Source organism: Dipteris shenzhenensis, chromosome 7 (assembly GCF_047967505.1).
Source record: "Dipteris shenzhenensis isolate YYH24624 ecotype China chromosome 7, Dip_SZ_1.0, whole genome shotgun sequence".
NCBI lineage: Eukaryota > Viridiplantae > Streptophyta > Polypodiopsida > Gleicheniales > Dipteridaceae > Dipteris > Dipteris shenzhenensis.
This window is the reverse complement of record NC_141602.1, coordinates 22,865,319-22,876,596: the sequence shown is the minus strand read 5'-3', so window position 1 is coordinate 22,876,596 and position 11,278 is coordinate 22,865,319. Positions and strand designations below refer to the sequence as shown.

The following is an 11,278-nucleotide window of genomic DNA, read 5'->3' as shown; positions in this document are numbered from 1 at the left end:
AGTTAGGGTTTAGGGTTTAGAGATTAGGGATTAGTTTTTACTAGTTAGGGTTTAGGGTTTAGAGGGTCAAGATTAACATTTACAGTTTTGGGATTAGGGGTTAGGGTTTAGGGATTAGGGTTTAGGGTTTAGGGTTTAGAGGTTTAAGATTTAGGGATTAGGGATTAGGATTTTGGGATTAGGGGTTAGGGTTTACGGGTTAGGGTTTGGAAATTAGGGTTTAAAGGTTAGGGTTTATGGTTTAAGGTGTAGGATTTAGGGTTTAGGGTTTAAGGTTCAGGGGTTCGAGGTCTAGGATTAGGATTAAGGGTTTAGGAATTAGGGGTTAGGGTTTAGGTTTAGGGTTTTGAGGTTAGGGTTTAGGATTTAGGGTTTAGGGGTTAGAGGTCTAGGATTAAGATTGAGAATTTAGGAATTAGGGGTTAGGGTTTAGGTGTAGGGTTTTCAGATTAGGGATTAGGGGTTAGGATTAATGGATTAGGATTTAGGGGTTTAGGATTTAGGTTTAGGGATTAGGGTTTAAGGGTTAGGTTTTAGGAATTAGGATTTTGGGATTAGGGATTAGGGGTTAGGGTTTACGGATTAGGATTTAGGGGTTTAGGATTTAGGTTTAGGAGGATTTGGGTTTAGGATTTAGGGCTTAGGGTTTAAGGGTTAGGGTTTAGGAATTAGGGATTAGGGTATAGAATTTAGCATTTTGAGGGCTAAAATTAAGGTTTAGGGTTTAGAAATTAGGGGTTGGAATTTAAGATTTAGGGTTTAGGGACTAGGGTTTATGGTTTCAAGGGCTTGAATTAGGGTTTAGGGTTTGGGGATGGAGGGTTAGGGTTTAGGGTTTAATTAATTTTTTAAACAAGATCTAGATTTCTAAATAATTAATAAAGTAGATTATTGAGAAAAGACTAATGTTCTTTATAATGGTTGTTACAGCTTGTTTGCAAAGGAAACTCACAAAGGAGATGGCTACAAAATTTGTTCCGGGGATGGAGGTGATTTTATGTTGCAAAAGAGAAGTAGTTGCATTTGCTACAATCCATGAAAGTGATCCAAATTCTATTTGTCACTTTAGAAGACTTGGCGAAGATAAGGTGGCGATTATCGTATCAAGGATTCTTAGTGCACATGTTGAGCTAAAGCATAAGTGTGGGGATATGGAAATCCTTGGAGATGCTATGCCCTGTAATACTTCCAACAAAGCATTTATTGCATGGGACAAAGATGAGACTTATCCAACACATGTCATCAGGAATACAAAGTGCATATCTTTGGATTTTAGAAAGGGAGATATTTTACAAATGTTATCATTTGCAAATAAGAATGTAGTAGAAGGTCAAGTCTTGGGATTTAAACAAGTGGAACACTGGACATTTGCGCATATAAGAATTCAAAAAGTTACTAATGATGGTATGGATGATAACTCAATCTCATTGGATGGTCCCTACTATGAGGTAGGTAAGGATTTGAGATGGAGCATACAATTTGTAAATATTGGAAAGACTTGGCATGTGGTTTTTAATGATAAACATAATGTATACTACAACATCAAAGAATTGAAAGAATATGCCAATGTACCAAGCTCTATTCCTTCAAAGATGGATGATTCCAATGCACTCAACTATAGCATTGATGTCTTATCAGGAGTCGATGAGTTCATTGATACCGAGAAAGAAAAATATTTCACAAGTGATGCCTTATTTGGAGTGGATGAGTTCATGCACATTGAGAACTTGAGCAAAGATGTCAAAAGTGATATCTTTTTAAGCATGGATGGCTTCATGGATACTGATAAAGTTCTTGGAGTCAAACCAAGTAACTATGGAATTATGGAAATCATGCACGATGATATAATGAGTGATGTTCTCTCTGGAGTAGAGAAGTTTCAAGACTATGGAGTTATGAAATCCATAGAAAGTACGTCAATGAGTGATGTTCTCTCAAAAATAGATGAGTTTGAAGATCATTCTGGACACTCTATTGCCACTCACTATGGAGTTATGAAATCCATAGAAAGTGCATCAATGAGTGATGTTCTCTCTGTAATAGATGAGTTTGAAGATCATTTTGGACACTCTAATGCCACTGTGACAAGTGGTTCTACGATTGTATCAAAAGTAGGGATGATATCAACAAAGGACTATTCAGGATTTGACTTTGATTGTGAAATAGTTAATGTTACAAATGGTTTGACAAATGTATCAAAAGCAAGGATGACATCAACAAAGGACTATTCAGTATTTGACTGTCAGAGTGATAAGATCAAGAATGCAACATAGAAAACAACGTGACAAATAAATCTTACAAGGAGAACTGCACAAATCCAAATAAGAAGTACAAAAGGTCCCAAAATGGACATACAGATGCATGAAACGACAGTGAGTCTAGGCAGATCCAAAAAAGCAACCAAAGAGAATAAGAGTAATGAATGAAGATGTTATGCTAAAAGCAATGCAATCTACATGATGTAAGCGTAGATGTATGCGATCCATTAACTTACATGACATCAAGGGCTATAGAGAACATGTCTGGCAAAGGAAAGGGAGCAGAAGAAATGAATACTTACTCACGAGACTATCTTGCTTTTTTGTAAATGATAAGAGAAGGCGAAGTTCAGGACAATAGATAAGGCCTCTTATTAAAAAAAAAGTGTTTTCAATAATGCATATCGCATTATTATAGGAATATCACATGGCACATATTGGAATTTGGCTAATAAAACAAAGTATGGAGTTAAGTTCAACATTCATGGAAACACGGGAAGGCCCAAAACAAGAGCCTCAACGGTTGTGGCAATAGCAATTTTGAAAGATTACATTTATGAAAATGCTTTACTACAATCCCATCTATCAGAAATGCATCTTCCGATAGGTTTGGCTTAAAAAGAAGTATTTAACTCTATTGGAGAAACACAGAGGCAAAGAGGGCATGCACCGGCATCTTTTCAAACTTTGTATACTCTTTGGAAAAAAAGCTTTGGACATGTTAAAATCCCAAAGAGGCAAAAAATGTCAGTGCAACGACTGTGATGATCTAAAGTGAGCACTTGAGAGTGCAACATCTCCAAAACAAAAAGAAGCTTACAAAAAAAAGAGAGAATTTCATCATGGACTTGTTCGACATTCTAGAATAAAATATGCATTTTGGAAGAAGCAAGCTATTTCTCACCCAAATGAGTATATGTGCGTTATTGTAGATGGTATGGATCAAAATACAACAACATTACCTCAATTCATTAACACTCCACCTAAGCTACAAGGAAAATACTTTTTAAAGACACATCTATGTGGAGTGTTAGTGCATCGACTTAAGTTTTTTGCAGACATACGAATTGATTCCTTGCATCTACGTGATAGCAATCAAGTTGTAACATTCGTTATGGAAGCAATTCACAATGTACATGCAGAAAAAGGTTGCCTACCAGCAACTTTGAGAGTACTAGCAGACAATTGTGGACGAGAGAATAAGAATGTACTCTTCTTTGCATTTTGTTCAATGCTAATCACTCATAGAATCTTCAATGAGATTGAAGTTGGGTTTTTGTTGGTTGGGCACACACATGAGGATATCGATCAAGTATTTAGCACGGTTTCAAGAGAACTAAAACACAAGGACATGGAGACAATGGATGACTTGATAAGAAAATGTGGGAGGCAAGTTAGTGGCTGTAAGGAAGGAATAGTATGCTCAATGGTTGAGAGGATGTATGATTGGAAGAGCTTTTTCTACCTTTCATACAAAAAGGTGGTGATGCTCTGATAGGTCATAGCACTCCACACTATTTTCACTTTTTCTTAAAGGATGAAAAACCAGTGATATAGTGGCAACACTATTCTCTTGATACAAAATGGGAACCTGAAGGATCTTACTCTCTCTTAACTTTAATCCCGAGCAAAGAAATGCATCCAACATGGGCTCCTATAAAAGAATTTAGCGAGAAATCCAAAGATGAAATAGAAGGCTTAAAAGCTTTTATTACATACAAAGAGGAAATGCTCTGAAGATTTCTTGATTGGAAGCCCTCTTGGAAGGAACACACTACTCTTGTAATTAGGAAGACCTACCAATTGATAAAGGACTTTGCAAAAATGTGAGAAGATGATATTAAGGCAGAACGGCCTTTATTTTGGCCAAATGTTGGTAACGATTTGCACCCAGCATGTGGTCTCTTTGAAAATGAGTTTGAATCGCTGCTTCCACTTCCATATTGTGGACCCAAGAAGAGAGAGTTTATGCCACAAATAGACATAGACGTCCATTGTTTTGTTGCAGTTTGACCATTGGATGATGAACATGAGAACGTCAAGTTTTGGATTGCAAAAGTAATTGACGTGAGCATATATGACCAGGGGAGAGCTACAACATTTATAGCGGTATGGTATGAGCCAAGGGGTAGGAAGGAGAACCAGGATAACAATACATTGTATATAGTAGTTGTCTAAAAAAGGAATTGGTCCCAAACCATGATGCAATTTCAAGACTTTACACAGAGACGATCATAGTATCTTGGAAATCAAGGTCAAAGAAAACAAAGAAACACATGGGGTATGATGTAGAAGACAAAATAAAATTATCGCAACCAATTATTTCGCACATTACAGAGTTCATAAAGATGCTCGCCCAGGAGGAAGTAGAAGGAGATAGGGCAAATGAAGAATGCCCATGATAACACCATTTAAATATCGAGAAAGAGTGAAGGTGGTGGTGGTGGTCAGATGAGAGTGAATGAAGATGGTACCCAAGTGACAAGTGATGATAGAAAGGACATTCTAAACAAGCAAATGTTTGGATCGCTCATTTTTGTGATGATAGAAAAGGGCATTCAAACAAGCAAAGTTTTGGATCACCCATTTGTACTAAACTCACTGTAAAGGAAAAAATAAATTATTGAAAATGCCATAACAGATCCTTTGTACAAAGATTCATCCAAAGCAATATTTATTGTAAAACTTATGATAATGTAAAATTGCAAGCATAGCTATTGCTATTTTTTGGAGTACAAAAGAGGCCTCCATCATGTCTCATGTCTATATAAATCTTTTAATTTCTTGAATATTTAAGAGTGTTATAGTTTTATGCATTGAAAGTAAAAAGAGTCTTGCAGGTCTCTTGTGTATACATTTTTTAAATTTTATGAATCCTCAATAGTATGGTTTTTCATGGATTTAAACTAATAACTCGGATTTTTTAATTTAAGGATATGATTCTTATAAACAAGAAATACAAATATAGGATTTAATAGTAGTTTTTGCATTATTAGTGCAACATTGTAGAGAGATATTTTGAAATGTATTATGTGAAAATGACAGTGCCAGAAAGTAAACTTTTGATTCTCAAATGATATTTTCATAAAGTAAACTTTTCATTTGGGAAGGATTTTAAGGAATAGTCCAAAAGTAGACATATGAGTCCAAAATTAATAAAATAAGTGTTTAATGTGGCAAAAATGTATCCAACCCTCCAAAAAAAAGTATTTATTTTTCACAGGTGGAGCTAGAATAGGGAAAGCATCCCTTCTATTGCTTATTGTGCAAGGGTTGCTCACACATTACAACCATGATATTATGGACATAGATATAGAAATTCGAATAGCCCTCATGCTTGCATACACAGCTAAAGTACCCTACAACATAAATGAAGTACAAAACATTCTGCATTGCACTTGCCAACACATACCAAGAACCTCACATCTTTGCCAAGAGAGAAACTAGATATCGTCACATAACTTTGTCATCAAGTTCAACTCCTTGTATTTGATGAAACCTCTCTAGTGGTAAAAAGGACAATGGACTTTGTAGACTTGCATATGCATACGTTGAGAACAATACTTGGAGACATAGACATTATTATATCTGGCGACTTCTACCAATCGAAACCAATAAAAGACTCGTAGGTGTTTAAGAAAATGATGAAGTACTTGAAAGTATGGCCAATACAAATTGGCACACAAAACCTAAATGTTAAGAACTTCAAACAACAATGAGGCAAAATAATACCTCCTTTGTAGATGCTTTAAACTCCTTTAGAAATGATCTCACACAATAAATCAAATAGACTACATTAATAACAACTACTTGGCAGGAAGTGCCTAATGAGCATACCTTCGCACATTTTACACAAACTTGGAAATGATCAAACACAATGAAAGAATTATACACATAGCAAATGGGAAGAAATCCACATTAAAAGCAATTGACCACTTCTATGAATCAACATGCAAAAATTCAAAGCTACTCCAAGACCCTAGGGTTAGAAATGGACTCCACACAATAATATAGATAAAAGAGGATATGCTATTAGAAATATGTTTAGGGAACATAAGCCAACAAGTTAGCCTTGTAAATGGAGAAAATGGAAGTTTCATGATTGTGTCATTTTATAACAATGTGGATATTATTTCTTTTGTTGAAAATAGGGTTCATGAAAACATTCATGCATATGTAACGAAAGAGACAAAAGAGAATATGCTAGTAAAAATATGTTTAGGGAACATAAGCGAACAAGATTGTCTTGTAAATGGAGCAAATGGAGTTTTCATGACTATGTCATCTTATAATAGCAAAGAAAATTGGAAATCTATTTATCAAACCATCAAAGAAGTGCAAATAGGGGCGTCTAACACCTGAACGATTCTCAATACAAAGTAGCAGCATCTAGAACTACAAGGATCAACCATTGAAAAGTAGCTTTCTCACCCAAAGGAGTTCATGCACATGGACTCGCTTACACGGCTTTATCATGTATTAAGGAAATTGAGAATCTTTACCTCATAGAGCCACTATAAACCAAAAACTTCGTTGTTGATGGAAGCACATCTCGATGGAAAACAATAGAACATATTAAAATGAATAAAAACCTACTTCACAAATTACTTATACAATCATTAAATACAAGAGCACTTCCAAAGTACAAAATGGATAGAGAAATGACAACAAAGTTGATCAACATGTAGCAATCATAGGGAGCCATCTAGACCATGTATGCAGCAACTTACCCAACGAGCAAAGAATTGAAGGTACTAGGTTTGCATTTTGGAAAGACCATTCCATTCAATGCATACACATATACTTTATAAAGCAAGGCCATATTGGCCTTGCCACCTTGTTTTCAATTGGGAGGACTTATTATGCTTATTAACAAAAGTTCTTTAGTTTAGCTCATGGGCTTTAGTTTTATGCAAGACCAAGATCCTACTTACTAAGCTTAATTATTCAGGAGGCATTCAAGGAGGTGGTGGAAGAAGTAGCAGGAAAGGGGTGAAACAACTACTTGCAAAGATAGGGCAAGCGACCCATGAGGCTGATTTTCTCAACAATTTGTGTGGTTGAAAATGCTTTACACAAAGGAGGTGATTCTTAATCCGTTTTGACCTTAGCAAGTTTTGTGCATGTCATTGCATCATAGATGCGAGTGTATGGCTGTTGGTGGTGGGGACAAAGCACTTTGTTCCTATTGGAGAGCGAAATTGAGGAGAAGAGAGCATGAAGAAACACGCAAGACCAAAGAGAGTGAATGGACAGAGGAATGAATTAAGGCGACATTACGATCATGAATTTAAGAAAAGTTGACTTAGGGAGCAATGCAAGGACAATAAAGTAAAAATTTCACTAAGAACATCTCAAAATTAGCTAGTCCTTGATGTTTTAGGTTTTGTTTCTGTGCAACCCAAAGGCACGATCTGGGTGCAGGTGTGAGCATCCATTCAGCTCATGTGAGCTTTCCTTTATGGGGGGTGGTGCATGTTGAAGCATCTGGGTGTGTGGTTGAGTCTAGAAAAATTTGTTGGAACCGTTTGGCCACATGCCCTAGGTAGACAGCCCTACCTTGTCAGTTTGCAACCTCCATACAGAGAGTTTGCCAACCCTTCCTTGCGCGTGTGGCCCAAATGTCAAGCCACCCTCCCACTCACAAGGAGTAGGGAAAGTGGGGAAGGACTACTTTCCCACTTGGAAAATGGTGAGCAGGCTACTCCCCCCTCGCCATTCCGGCCTTTGGGAGTCAAATTTCGGGCAGCTCGAGCAGCTAAATTCGGCGGGCATCAGATTAAGATGATGAAAGGATTTTGATCCAACGGTTGAGATCAAAATTCTGCATTTGGCCACCACATTGAGCTGTGTGGAAACAGGCCCTTATCTCACTATGCAGTTAAGAGAGAGAGAGAGAGAGAGAGAGAGAGAGGGGTAGGTGTGCACCAAGCTTCAAGAGAAAGGGTGAGTAGACAAATAAGACAGGAGGATAAACTAGGAGACAGTGTTGAGATAGAGAGGTCACAACATACCGTCTTCCACACAAATCATTGTCTGTATATCGTCATCGACCCTGTAGGTTCATGAAGAAATCCCTACACACACAAATCGTAATGGCTATCAAACACTTTTCAAAATATAAATATCTTGTCTGAGAAGAATGCAATGTGCATGCTTCAATTGGGCTTCAGTACAAGATCTTCCCTCCAAAGAGGTCCGCGGAGCACATGCCACTCTTCATGAGTTATGAAACGATCTTGAGGTTTGCATACAGATTTACTTGAAAATCTTGAAACCTGAGGCCTGCCCAGCAGCACAGTCCAGATGCAATGCATTGCATAAACAATCTGCTCAACATCCACACCCACACAGACGTCTGACCACTATTTGATGATTTCTCCATAACTGGTATTTGGAACCGTGACACTCCCATATTTGGCAAGCTCGCCTCTGCTGATTGTGCACTACGAAAAACATGTGCCACCATTGCCAAAGCCACCTGTGCTATTGGCAAGTCTTACGCACAGGGGGAGACGCAAACATATTGAAATACTTAAATGCCATTTGACCATATCTGCATACCACACAAAAACTGTTTGCAACATAATATTGCTTTCATAAGACAAAGGAACACATCTGCCTCTAAGGTCCAACCTCAACGTTGGACTCTGCACTTAACGAATCATATGTCTCAATAATGGATTCCTGCAGGTTGGAGAGATCTGTGTTTTCGAAGGAAGAATTATTCGAGAGAAACGGCTTATATTAAATGTTTAACATGCAACTCTTTTTCAAGCTACGGCAGTGAAAGATACAATTTCATCCACCAATTCCCAACAGAACCTATCAATATTAATATATACACTATTTCCCTCAAAAAAAACGTGAAGACCATGCACGAATAATAGACTTCACACTTTCATTCCGTAGGTTCTTTAGAATGTCAAAAATGAACAAATAATCATATAATTGCCAAGCTCAACTATGAAGACAGCTGCATTGCTTGAGCAGCTTGGCCTTCAAACCAATAAATCAAATCAGCACTGAGGTCCTGAGACTGTTTTGCAGATCTTACTGACATCACAGCACCCGCGACCGACCCTCAGTCGAGAACACTAATGCAGTGGCTTGAACCTCTTTTTGGCCTCGCTGTACAACACCACTCCAATAATTGTGATCACAAAGCCAGCCATCCCCATTACCGTTACTGGGTTACGGAAGATTAGAACAGAAACCACAGCAGCGACTGCAGCCTTCGCATTTCCAAGGACCTGTAAAGTCAGCGCGCTGGTGTGCTTGGTGACCAAAAAATTTGTGAGATTCACAAGATAAGCGACCGTCATGTTACCTAAGAGTAACAGAAGAATGAAAGGGGCATCTCTTGCCTTCTCCACAGTGACAGCCAGAACGTTTCCTTCCCAGATCAGTGTAAACGGTAGCAACAGCAACGCTGCAATAGGTGCCATGTACAAGAGAAGATTCATGGAGTGAAGCTTTTCGCCTTCAGAAGTCAGTAGGATTCCTTGAACTACTGACTTGAGTGCTCGAGCAGCCGTGGAGCCTAGGCACACTACAAAACCCAAAAGATGGAACAACGGCTCGCTCCTACTGGCCACTACGATCCCCAAAACGACTGGAACGAGGGCCAGATACACAACGGTAGATTCTCTCTTCCATGTAATCAGTACAGCAAAAATTGCGGTGAAGAAAGGGGTGGTTGCACCAATTGCTTGGTTGAACGAAACTGGAAGGTAGCGCAGAGATGTATTGCCACTGACGACGGAAAAACAGAAAATCAGGCTCAGAGCAAGGATTTTCAGGAACTGCTTCTTGGACAAGATGAACTGCATTGGCACAATCTCCAGCCACGCTATTGCAACGTAGCTATACACGGCGCAGGCGCACATATGGAGCATTGTCAAGAAAATTGGATACTTATATCCATAGAAGCTGAGCAGATACTTGTTGAGAAGCAAGACCCCGATATTCGAAATGTACCACGATGCAATAAAGAATGCCGTCAAAATGTTCGGCGGAACTGGGAAAGCAGCGTATTTCCCTTCCCCGTGCGTTGGAGTTGGCGGTATATCGATCACCTCAGCTTCGAGCTTCGGATTGCTACCTCGCCTGATCCAAGTCTGAGTTTGCGTTTCCCCCATGTTTCGCAGCTCGAGCAAGCTGGATCCGGGAAGCAGATGCGAGATACGCCGACGGGTAAAGATTTTAGACTCCCGAGGGAATGGAACACCTTACAGATGTGGCCTCCGGGATCTCATCCCTGCGCTATCGTTCACTCGAGATCCCACAGGTAATGTTTCCACAATACCGTTGCTCAGGCCGTAAAAACTCCCGCGTCTGCACGATCTCAGCCTTCCACTATCGTTCAGAGGAGATTCCGCAGGACAGGTTCCGCATTACCGCAACAAGAACGCCGCGGCGACAACTGGATGGAGAAGCAAGGGATTAAAGGAAAGCCTTGCGCAAAGATGGATGGATAGCGCTCAGCATTGTTGAAAAGGGAGGATTGGAAGGTGAAAGCAAGCGAAAACAAAGAAGAAGAAGAAGGGATTATGTTAGGGAAAAAGGCTGTGAAGCAACAGAGGATATGTTGTTGAATGAGGGAGCATACTGTGAATGCTGACAGGAAGGACAAGGAGGCATGTGGATACAAAATGGACACTCCAAAAGGAACCCAAGTAAAGGGGGGCTTGTCCAAGACCACGAGAGAGAGAGGGAGAGAGAGAGTGTGTGTGTGTGTGAGCGAAGACACCCAAAATGCTCAAGATGATGCCCCTAGCCCACACTGCTACGGCTGCCTCCCTACCATGGTGGCCACCCACTCTTGCTTGCCAGGTTGAGCCATGGCGGGTGCCCCTAGATAGGCTCAAACGAGTGTCTTTCCTCAAAGTGCATTCTGTTAGTCACTCCTTATCGAATGTTATTGGCATTATGGGCATATGGCTCTAGGAGATTTGTTGCAATTATCTACTCTGTGAGAGAGAGAGAGAGAGAGAGAGAGAGAGAGACTCAAAAGACAT

At 39.4% G+C, this 11,278-nt stretch overlaps 1 pseudogene; it reads right to left on the bottom strand.

Moving 5' to 3' along the window:
- Positions 1-9,062: 9,062 nt before the first annotated feature.
- LOC147900115 (putative sugar phosphate/phosphate translocator At3g11320 pseudogene) lies at positions 9,063-10,975 on the bottom strand (annotated as a pseudogene).
- Between the last annotated feature and the right edge of the window lie 303 nt (positions 10,976-11,278).